The 12,363-nt window shown below is 38.3% G+C and overlaps 1 long non-coding RNA gene across 1 annotated transcript in view; it reads right to left on the bottom strand.

The window, feature by feature from the left end:
- Positions 1 to 5,560, bottom strand: part of LOC141279488 (uncharacterized) — a 186,114-nt gene extending 180,554 nt beyond the window's left edge. Inside the window, exon 1 of the long non-coding RNA XR_012333761.1 lies at positions 5,503 to 5,560. This is a non-coding gene — a long non-coding RNA (uncharacterized lncRNA). The remainder of the gene's footprint in view (positions 1 to 5,502) is intronic.
- Between the last annotated feature and the right edge of the window lie 6,803 nt (positions 5,561 to 12,363).

Raw genomic sequence — 12,363 nt, 5'->3', positions numbered from 1 at the left:
TGTTCACTTTGACCCTTTGCCTATAGGCGACTCTGTTCTCCTGAATTGGGAAAGAACGAATTCATTTTACCAAGCTTACCAAAGATGTGACACTCAGAATGCAATATTGGCAGTTAGATTGTTATGACTTTAGCTGTTTTAAAACATCCTTAAATAGGATAGCCTAGTTCCAGTGACTGGAAAGCAAGGTCTCAACTGAATTTTTTTCATGCTCTCTAGATAGAGAAGCCTGCCCCATCCACTCCCTCCTCCAAAAATGCTCATAATGAAGGAGGTTTCTCTATGACTTGAAAAATGGATTAATAATGCTGTTGTTATCAAAAGATCATCCATAACTATAATGTCATTGTACTAGCTATCTAAATTATTTGCACAGACACTCCCCTGTATTGAGTACAAACTTTTCAATTTTGGTCACTATTTTCTAAAACTTGGGTGACTCCTAGAAAATGACTTTGGAAACTTGAACTGAGGTCTAACCTATTTACTATTATAATAAAAATAACTACCATTTATTAAGCAGTGAAATACTCCAGGCATTATGTCAAGTGTTTTATATTATCCTATTTAATACTCAGAATAGCTGTATGTGGTTAAGATAATGATCCCCATTTTGCAGTTGAGAAAACTGAGGCATGTTGAACTTAACTACCTTTCTCAAAGTCCCGAAGTGGAGGAGGGATTTTAATGCAAAACTGTCTAATCCCAAATCCTATCTTTTAATATCTTTTAAAACTTTATGTTTTGTCCTTCTTTCTACATTATTTGGTTTCATGATGATTGATCCAGTTTGCCAAAATTGCTAGGTTATGTACATCCTCATAAATTCAACAAGATTTTTGAGACTAAATAAATACTCAGTATCTTTGGTCCAGATAAAATAAATAGAAATGAGGGGTCTGTACCAAAGAGATTAGGGGAGTTTTGCTTTTGGAGAGCATACTTGGATCTTTCTAAATGTAAAAACTAATTAGAAATGAAAGGCAGTTTTATGTAGCAAATTTGTGTATTCTTTCAAATTCTCATTTATTTAATCAAATTTCATATCAAATTTGTAACACTAAGTAATGGCTCTTTCAACTCTAGACATAGTTCAAAACAGCTAACATGTGTGGCTTCCCTGAATAAGATTTTTTTTTAATTTGATATAAGGTGAGAACTTGTTGCTTTGAAATACCCTTGTAAATTTGATAACATTTGAAGTAAATAATTCCATATTCTTAATACCACTTAACATTTCACAAAACCTTAGTAAATGATTGAGATTAGTTTCATTAATTAGTTGCACTCATTTAATTTTAAAATGTTGACTCTGGTTTGTATCAGATGTTTGGAATTCTTCCTGATTCTCATTTTTTAAATTTGTTAGAGCTACTAGGAATAGGAGGGTCTCAATTTCTCTAGCTCAGGAACTAATTTTCAGAGACTAGGACATTTCCCTTGGTGGATGGATACGGCAGATGCCACAGTTTTTTTTTTCTTTCTTTTAAATAAATGAAAATTTCTAAAAGAAAATAACGGTATGTTTATTTCATTAATAGAATTGCAAGTAATACTGATTTCTTTAGAATAAGAACAAGAGAACCATCATATCAGTGCTTAGCTAAGTCTAATTCAATTCAAGCTCTTCAAATATCCCTATGGGCTGCCATCTTTCTTCTGATACCAACTAAAAATAAAGTCATACCCTTTGTTGCATCCTACGTCAATCTGGTTTTCATTTTTTATCATAGTCCCCCTTAGGTCTCTAGTATGTGTTTAATAAGTATTTGTTTAATTAACAGATTTATAGTTTCGTACATTCATATCTGTAGGTATAAATATATATGCTCATGATAAAAACATTTATATGAACAGATATGCTTCTCCATAAATAAATATGTTACATATACTACTCCTAGATAGTTAGGAGTATCTAAGTATCTCTCTAAGGAGAGATAATTGTCTCTCTGAGAAAGCAGTTTCCCCAGCTGAGCATCCGAAAGAGAATGCTGACTTCAGAGACAATCTGGTAGACTCATGGACAGAAGGAAACACGACACCTGACTCAGAGAAACCAAACCTCCTTTGATGGAATAAGTCACTCAGAGAGAGATATACTCCCAGCTGTACCATTTAAAGTTCTAAGGGTTGTAGCCTGCTTCACCATCGTCACTCACGCTGAGAGCAATTTACCTTTGGCCTCAGTGTGTCTGCCATCTCTTCTGCCTTCTCTAACTCTTTACTTAGGTCTTGAGCCCATTACTCCCATTCCTGATTCTTCTCCATTTTTGATCGGTGTACTTCTGTTGAAGAATCTCTATTGCTAGTCAAGCTCTGACTTTCCAGTCATGACTGTCAGCTGCCTATCTCTCTCCAGCTAAGCCCAAGCTCAGCAAAGCAAGCACATCCTTTGCCCCACTCTGTGCTGCATGCTAAGCCAAACCAGACAACCAGACCTCATCTGCAGCTCTGCGATTCCTGGTGTGGTACCTGTTTTGCCTACTGAAAAATGTTTTTACTCCTCCTTCAAACCTAGTTCTATTGCCAGTTATCTCTCAGCCTCTCAGCTAACTAATGATAACCCACTTCTGCTTGTCTTTCTTTTTACCAGCTGATCTTCTGAAGAACACCTGAGGTTCACCTTTGACCATTTCTTTGGTTCAGCTGAACTTTGTCACTAAATGATGTAATTACTCAATCTTTTTCCATGTCAACATCATCTGTTATTTCACAACTATGTTTCTTTTTTTATTTATAACTATGCTCCTTAAATCTACATCCCTGTGTATGAAACTAACGTTAATCATCTTTAGTTAAGAGTGTATATACACGAATATAATACTGTATATATTTATAATATACAATATATAATAAGTATAATACTGTGTATCATGCTTTTTCATATGTGGATCTGTCATAAATAAAATTCTAATTTATATAGCTCTTAACATTTTACTTCATCATGACCACAATTTGGATAGTTTATTTATTTTTCAAATTCGTTTTATTCTGAAAGCAGATATGCTTTTCACTGGACTAAAGCTTTCAACCAACAGTGCTATCTGACAGGTGCTTTGTTAAGATGCAGTCCATATACATTATAAATTTTTAATATACAAAACAACTCCCTATAGGAGCTATTATTAGTCCCACTTTACTGAAGAAATCATTTGAGGACAAATGTAAGGCTACCCCCAAATTTAGCAGCAGTTATTACTGCAGCAGTTATTGCTATAGCATTCTCACAGGTAGATGCATTATCTAGTGATTACCTAGTAAGGGAGGTAATATTTTATTACCAGAAATGACAGGTTGATCCTTCATAATTTTGAAATGAAGATGCACCTCATTTTTCCAAAATTGTCTGGGAATACATCATTCCAAATAAGAAATTTTCTGAGATAACTGATACATTAGCCATTAAAAAAGTGACTATATGGTAATATACTATACAGTAAGCATTGACTACTGTTTGTGTGTGTTCAGCATATTTCAGATAAAGACACCAAGACTCGAAGAGAATCACATACTCACGGCCATCTAGGTGGGAAAGCTAGGAGGTAACAAACACAGGACCTAAGCCATATCTGCCGGACACCAAACCCTAACCTGCTTCCACCATGACATATTATCTTCAAGAAAAGGAGTAGTACCAGAGAAGGGCCAAATACAAACATTCATCATAACTTGATTGCAAAAGCATATTTCTAAAGCACGTTGTACCTCTTTCTAATTTCTTAGACTACATAGAAAATAATTGCTTTTTAAATTTGTATTGAATTAGATTTATTGTTAGTGTCAGTCAATACGCCACAGGCTATTAACATCAAGCACATATGCCTGTCCCATCATTATTTTCAAAGCACTTTTACATGACAAAAACAACAACAACAAAAAGACACTGTACAAACTGCAAAGAATACTTAATTGTCCCCACTTAGAGCCTGAGAATTCTGAGTCTTAAAGATCTTCCATGACTATCTTAAGAATTGTCATTTAGGAAGTGTCAGACCGAGGACAGAAATCAAATCATTTTAATTTCTGGTGCAGAAACCTTTCCTTCACATATTATTGATATCCTGAAAGGCTGTTGAAATTGGTAGCTCATTAGTCTCTCCTCAAAACGGCCTTACTGAGACTATGATTTTAGAGGACATGCACACTTTCCCATAATATTCCTGTTCCTCCCATGAGGAACAAGTTGTCAGTTACTTTTCATCTTTTTGCTACTCTGCTTTTTTATAGTAGTTCCCATCATTCCTCCTTTTAAATTCCTGCTACCAATTTGCTGTTGGCTTGAAATCCAATCATTAAGTGTTTAAAATAAGAATCTGCTGGCTATGAGAGACCATTTTAAAGTAAAGCATATGAGCTTGCATTTTACAGGAGATATTTGGTTGCTCTTAACAATTTTTTTTCCGACTGAAAAGTAATCCATGCTCACTATTTAAGAAATAAAATGTAGAAAGTTCTAAATGGGAAGAATAAATGTCATACTTAATCTCAGCAGCCAGACCACCCAATATTTTAGCTTATTTTCCACTCTATATATTTTAATATTATTACTATTACTGTGATTATCACTGTTATTATTATATTTAAATGGAAGAGCTTATATCCTGCTTTTTAGGATTTAAATTGAAATATTTTCCCGTGTCAATAAATAATTTTCAAACACATGAATTTTGATTTCCATATAAACTTCATGATGTGAATATGCCACAGTTTATTTCCCTTTTTTCCTTTGTTCCACATAATGTTCCTTTTGCTTTCATTTTTGGATCTAATTCTATGAAAATCATTTTTGTCCAATTAAAACTCCAGCTTGAATTTCTAGTTGTGAATTCAAGGTCTAAGTTTATGAAAAATTTGACAAAAGTCAAATTCCTTCTTCAGCAGTTATATAAATTTATACTCCCACAAAAATTAAATAAACTTTAATTATTCTTCATTAGTTACTCTAGTTCTGATAATGCTTTTTCTTGTTCACTGTAGGTTTATGGGTTGGGTTCCAAATATCTGAGGTTGAAATTAGAGGTCTCTAAAAAGTAAGTTGTTACTAGAAGCAAGAATGCAAGCTTTTCATTACACTGTTAGAGATTTTTCATTATCCTTAAATTCACTTTTCTCTGTAATAATTATTAGAAATGATATTATTCATTCACGCAAATGCACAAAAGGCCTCGTGCTTTGAGCTGCTTTTGTAGCCTTTGGGGGCCGGCACACACAACCATCTGCACTCTTCCCACTCTTCAGATCTGTACATCATTCTAAAACAACTGTCTGAAATTAAATTACAATCTGTAACTGTGCCGTAGTGTAAAGTTAATTAGTCCATATTGCTAGCGGATCTGTGGGAAGAAAAAAGAAGGCTATCATAAAGCAAAATTTAAGAAACAGTCACATTTCTCAAACTATGTTTTATATATTAGGATCTGTCCTTGTCCGTTTAGGCTACTATAACAAAATACCATAGACTGGGACAGGGTAGCTTATAAACAGCCCAAATTTATTTCTCACGGTTCTGGAGGCTGGAAATCCAAGATCGAGTTTCAAGAATGGTTGGGTTCTGGTGAAGGTTCTCTTTCAGGCAATACCTGGCAGGGCTGGGGCAGGTTCTCTAGAAGGCTGCATCAGTGTTCTGAGTCTAGGAATCAAGAGGTGACAATTGGAGTGGCACCAGACATTATTACCCTATAGGGACCACAAGCCAGATTTTGCTTCTTGTTCCCTCAGATTTATACTTTGCTGGCCTAGAGATCTTAGCCCAGAGGGAGGAATATTTTCACCAGAAGACACAACAATGATTCCACTGAACTAGAAGTTAAGACTGCTGCCTGGCTACTTTGGGCTTCTCATGCCTCTAAGTCAACAGGAAAAGAAGAGACTGACACTGTTGGCTGGGATGATTGATCCTGACTACCAACGGGAAGTTGGACTACTATTCTACAATGGAGGTAAGAAAGAGTATGTCTGGAATACAGGAAATCCCTTAGGGCATCTCTTAGTATTACCATGCCCTATAATTAAAGTCAATGGAAAACTCTGACAACCCAATCCGGGCAGAACAACTAGTGGTTCAGAAGCTTTTAGAATGAAGGTTTAGATCACTCCATCAGGTAAAGAACCACAATCAACTGAAGTGTTTGCTGAAGGCAAAGGAACTACAGAATGGGTAGTAGAAGAAGGTAGTTATAAATACCACCTACAACCATATGAGCAGTTACAGAAATGAAGACTATAATTATTATGAGTGCAGTCATCCCTCAGTATCTGCAGGGGTATTGATTCCAGAAGCCCCTGTGGATACCAAGGTCCAAGGATGCTCAAGTCCCTCACATAAAATGGCACAGTACTTGGGCTTCCCTGGTGGCGCAGTGGTTGGGAGTCCGCCTGCCGATGCAGGGGACGCGGGTTCGTGCCCCGGTCCGGGAGGATCCCACGTGCCGCGGAGCGGCTGGGCCCGTGAGCCATGGCCACTGAGCCTGCGCGTCCGGAGCCTGTGCTCCGCGACGGGAGAGGCCACGGCAGTGAGAGGCCCACGTACCACAAAAAAAAACAAAAAAAAACAAAAAAAATGGCACAGTACCATCGGCCCTTCATGTCCATGGCTCCACATCCAGGGATTCAACCAACCTCGGATTGAAACTCGATTCGTGGCTGGTTGAATCTGTGGATGCAAAACCTGTGGATACAGAGGGCCAACTACATTTATTGAAAATATCTGTGTACAAATGGACCTGCACAGTTCAAACCCATGTCATTCAAGGGTCAAGTGTATTTCTTCCCTATTTTGTAGTGAATATGTTTGTATGCATTTATACATATATTAAACAAATATATTTGGCTATTTTTTCCTCTCTTATTCTCTAATCATATAACATAAGAGGTATTGACTTTATATCAGTATGTAATTATCACTAATTGTATAGTATTTAAGTTATAAGACATCAGAAGAAGAATAAACAACACACAAAGACTTTACCTCTTCTTCTAGGGAAGAGATTAGTTCATTTTTTGTTGTAATTAGGATAATTGGATCATGTTAGTTGGAATTACGACCTTGCTCTTGTCTTTAGAGATGAAGCATGGTTTAAGGAGATGGGTATGAGTGTGCAATTGACTAACGGTGGACTTGTGATGGTTAATTTTATGTGTCAACTTGACCATGCAAAGGGATGCCCAGATAGCTAGTAAAACATTATTTCTGGGTGTGTCTGTGAGGGTGTCTCCAGAAGAGATTAACATTTAAATCAGTAGACTGAGTAAAGAGGGTCACCCTCACCGGGGGGGGGGGGTGGGGGGTGGGGTGGGGTGCTATCGTCCAACCCCTTGAGGGCCTGAATAGAACAAACAGCTTGAGCTGAGACATCCATCTTCTCCTGCTCTTAGACGTTCATGTTCTCGGGCTTTCAGACTCAGATGAAGACTTACAACATCAGCTCCCAATTCTCAGATCTTTGGACTCCGACTGAATTACACTACCTCTTTCCTGGTTTTCCATCTTGCAGTCGGCAGATCGTGGGACTTCTTGGCCTCCATAACCATTTGAGCCAATTCCTAGAATAAATCTCTCTTTCTCTCTCGGCTCTGTCTCTATCTCTGCCAACTATCCATCTATATTCTATTAGTTCTGTTTTTCTGAAGAACCCTAATACTGCCCAAGTGGGTAGAAAATCCATTTACACATTATTAATCGTTTCTCTTCATCCCATTAACCAGTTATTGCACTTGTGTATATCAAACCCTAGCTTTCCATTCAAAGGACTACTGTAGCATACATAAATAATTAGGGAAAGGAGTTGCCCTCTCAAACTGGAGATATTTATTTCTTCTTAGAGGACCCTTTCTCCAGGGTGAGGCAGATCCAGCTCTACATGTAAAAAGGCCTTATTCTTATGCACCAGTCTCATCTTCTCCCAAAACACACTGCCAAGTGAATCCAGGACTGAAATAATAAGAACACCATCAAAACAAAACAACTGCTCACTCTTATGATCTATAAATTATAAGACGTGTATTCTTAGGCACATTCATATTTTACACTCTTGCACACATATCGTACTTTCCTTTCACTTCAAGTGATTATTTCCCTTTATCTTTCTCTTCCCTTGGTCTTGTGCATATTTTCTTGCTTCCTCTAAGAGAGATAGATCATTCCCTAGCCTTGTAACATCCCTATGGTAAAAGTAGGGAATTTTAGGATTTCTTACTGACTTTTGCTGACTCATAAATAATAACGTTAGTAAGTTATGAGCACTTTGCTATGGGACATTATGAAGTGAGAAAGCAAATCAACTAATGGCTTTTTCATACTGGCCTTGAGTGAGAACTGAGTGAATGTGTGTGTGTGCATGTGTGTGTGAGTGTGTGCATATGCACGTGCTTTGGCTGAATAAGAGTCTCTGCACTGACAGGCTCAGATCTCCTCAGCCATTCTTCCTGGTTCCCCAGTTAAGCATCGCAAGTATCCCACAGTAACCAGACTCCAGCGTTCCAAGCCAGCCTGCAAATAGATGCTTATTACAACGAGGTAGATAACAAATGATGTGTGCAAACAGTATGGTTTATGAGCAAATGCTAATCTAGTGTGTCTTTTTCTTCCTGGCTCACGGAATAAGGGCTATTTGGCTGCTTTTGTTTATTTAAACCAAGAAGAAAAGACGATGATCTATTGACAGTCTTCAGTATTTTTCCCTTGACAAATGTGTGGCAGCTTTCAATTTGATTCAAGTACTTCTGTTTTTATTCTCAGTCCCATCTCCAGAAATGATTACTGTATTTTTCTACTGGTCTTACACTGACGCATTCTTCTACAGCATATTGATCTCTAATTCGTTGCTGGCAGCTCATCATTCAACTTGTAAGATACATTATTCTCTACGGGAATCGAAGTTTCATATTATCCATCTTGATCTTTTATTCTAAGCAATGTTATCTCCTTTTTTATATACTTCAGGGATTTTTTTCCCTCCCTAAGGATTTACCTTGTTTAAAAATGCGTATTTCTTCATTTTTTGTTGTTGTTGTTAATGAGGTATTAAACTCTATTACAAGGCACACAAAGGGATCGATTTAGAAGCTTGATTTTTGAAGAAGTAGGAAAAAGTTACTGAGTAAACCTTAATATTGCACTAGTGGTATAAACTGCATCCTCAGGAGCTCCCAAGCCACCAGGAAGCCAACATCAGAAGCCCATGTTCTGCTTTCATGCAGTTCCCTTTCCTAGAACCACATATGGATTTATCTTAGCACTGCGATGTCTGTTTCTCTTGAATGAGAAGTGCAGGAAGAAGAGATAAATGCATTGGTCCAAATGAAGAAGTAGGAGCATAGCTAGATCTACAGTAAGTCCACGCCATACGAATCTTCAAGTTGCGAATTTTCAAAGATGCGAATGTGCGTTCTCATGTTCACTCACGTAAGTTAGTTCACGTGTCTGGCATACACTGTCACATTCGTGCATCCTCTACAAGCGATTGTGCTTTTGTGTACTTTACTGTATAGTACTGTTGTTGTGCAACACAAGGAGCTTATTAGTGAAGATCTGACGGAATTGGAGGCTCAGAGAAAGGACGAAGAGAGACAAGAGGAAGAAGAAGTAACTGAAGAACCGAAGAGATTCATAACACAGGAAATGGCAAGGGGATTTTTTTTTTTTTTTGAGGAGGCACTGTTAGTTTTTGAGGCACAGGACCTGAACATACAATGGTACATGAAGGTTGCAGCAGCCGTTCAGACTGCAATCCAGTGCTACCATGTTATTTATGAGGAGAAAAAAAGAGCTACTACCCAGACATCATTCGATCATTTTTTCAAGAGGGTAGATAGAATTGAATCCAGCAAGGAAGCAGAACCTGTGCCATTGACATCAGGCGTGAGTGAAATGGCAGCTGGCCCTCCGTCTCCTTTGCTGACGATCCTTCAGCTCTACCATCTCCCACCTCCTCTCCCTCCTCCAGTCAGTAACTCTTTTTTCCTGTTCACTCGATGCCAACCCCTGGATGCCAGCTGTTGTACTGTACTACTGTACTTTTCAAGGGACTGTACTGTAAGATTTAAAATGTTTTATTTTTTGGGTTTGTTTTTTATGTATTATTTGGGTGAAAAGTATTATAAACCTATTACAGTGCAGTACTATATAACCAGTTGTGTTAGTTGGGTACCTAGGCTAACTTTGCTGGACTTACGAACAAATTGGACTTACGAAGGTGCTCTCAGAACGGAACTCGTTTGTATGTCGGAGACTTACTGCACACTGTCACCAGTGTTTGCAATGGTTCAGTATCCTTTAAGATATCCTTTATCCTTTAATTCGTTCTCTGTTTACCTTTAAGATGAAGCAAGATCTAATTGTCAGCTGGCTGTTGGGGCCAAAAGGATGCTTTCTTCAGGGCATGACGGGGAGGGAGGGGAGAGAATGGAGGACTTTCACCTTTAAAGGAATACTTTCCAACTCTCAGTTACGCTGGCGTTAGCAGAACCCTGCATCTCTCCTCACCTGCACTCTCCCTGCCTATACAAGCCAATCCGCATCTCACTCTGACGCTAATCTTCTAAAGAGAAGGTTTTATCATGTCACTCCCCTGCTCAGGAACCTGTAGTGGATGAGAGTAATAGTATTAATGCCTCACATGAGCATTGAGGTTCTCCATTTACAAAGTGCTCTCACATATGTTATCTCATTTCTTCCTAACAACAATCTCTGAGTACTTGTTAGATCAAGTCCGAACTCCTTACACTGAGCACAGCCTTCACACTTTCTTGACTAGTCAGCTGTCTTTTTCTTCTCCCAGACAGAGCCTTCGGTCTCTCCTTCACTCCCAGACAGCATAAATTTTCACCTTCAAGAACTGCCTTCTACAGTCCCCCTGCCCTCTGCCTGAAAAATACTCTAGCCTCATTTGCCCCCATGTGAAAGCCAGGAGGCAATGCCTGGTGGCCACAGGGATCATGGTTTCTGAGGACAGTCTGCAAGAGAACACCTACGCTTTCTGGCCTCACTTCGCCCAGTTTGTACGTGGACATACTGAACAGCTTCTCTCACTCCCGTGGATGACCTCCGTTACTGAAGTTGTATTTGGCATATAACCTCAGCCTCCTGACCCTTGTCTCTATGTCATGTTTTTTTTTGGCTCAGTTTGCTTGAAGATTCAAGTTAGGCAATGACTAGACCCACCAGGAACTTTCCTCAACCACTTGACATAGCTCTTAAGAGTTCTTTAGGATGCCATCATTAGAAAATATGACATATCTACTAACCTTACCAAGAATTCCATAGAAGTGTTTTCTCTGTTTAGTAACTTCACTTTCTTTTCAGAAAAGCTTTAAAATGACCAACATTACATCATCTATCCTCTTAAGCCTGAAAGACAATGAGGTAGGAGTAAGTAATGCAGACCTTCTTAACCTCTGTAACCTTGAATGCCTGTATAAAGGTGTCTACCTTCTCAGTCTCCCTGGTAGCTGGATTATAGATCAGATGAAAGCCAAACGCAAGATTTTTTTTCTCTATAAAATTACAGCCACAGTATTCGCTTCTGAGACCTTCATGAAATTATCTGTAATAGGACTGTACTTTTCTCTGATTATTCAAATCGAGTGCTAAAAGTTCATGAAAATAGATGTCTAAAAGCCCAAAGTTAAAAAACACTCATCACCTCAGCCTCTACATGGAAAAGACTTTTCTTTTCTTCTATTTCTTTGTCTTTCTTTTCACCACTCTGTTTCTCCCTCTTTTTCTCTCTCTTTTCCTTGCCTCTTTATTTTTTCCTTTCCTTTCTTATCTCCTTTTGCTTCTTGCCCTCTTCCTTCTCTTTCTTCCATCCTTTTTCCCATTCTTTTTTTACACTAATTCATTAGCCCCAGTAGTTATCATTTCTTAGAGAATCTGGTTCTATTGTCATCAGTTCTCAAGTCTGAATAGAAAAGTTCTGGATAATGAAGTACGAGTGTGTATTTTTTCACCAAGACTCCCCAGTTCATCAGCAAACCCAAGCGACAAAGGCAGCTATTGACAAATGGCCACACTCATAGTCACCTGGCGAGGAAAGACCACTTCCCAGTGTGTCTCCATCCTTCCCCACCACAGCCTCCTCTCCACTTTCTGTCACTGCTCTCCTCCACTGCCCTCTTTCTTGATCACCCTGCTTTGTCCCCTTCAACTTTACTAGCAGAACGATTTCTCTGCCCATTATTCAGTATAGAACCTATACTTTTACCCCCATACCATCATAACATATAGAGGAAAAACAACAATCATGATTTCAAAAACAAAAATGTAGCCTAAACTTAATTATGGAAAGCAATAATCCCACTCTTCCCTTGTTTTCTTCATGCTAATTTCTGCGATTCCCTTTACACTCCAAAAACAAGCATATT

Source organism: Tursiops truncatus, chromosome 9 (assembly GCF_011762595.2).
Source record: "Tursiops truncatus isolate mTurTru1 chromosome 9, mTurTru1.mat.Y, whole genome shotgun sequence".
Classification (NCBI taxonomy): Eukaryota; Metazoa; Chordata; class Mammalia; order Artiodactyla; family Delphinidae; genus Tursiops; species Tursiops truncatus.
The sequence above is the reverse complement of the archived record's forward strand: the minus strand, read 5'-3'. Positions and strand labels throughout refer to the sequence as shown.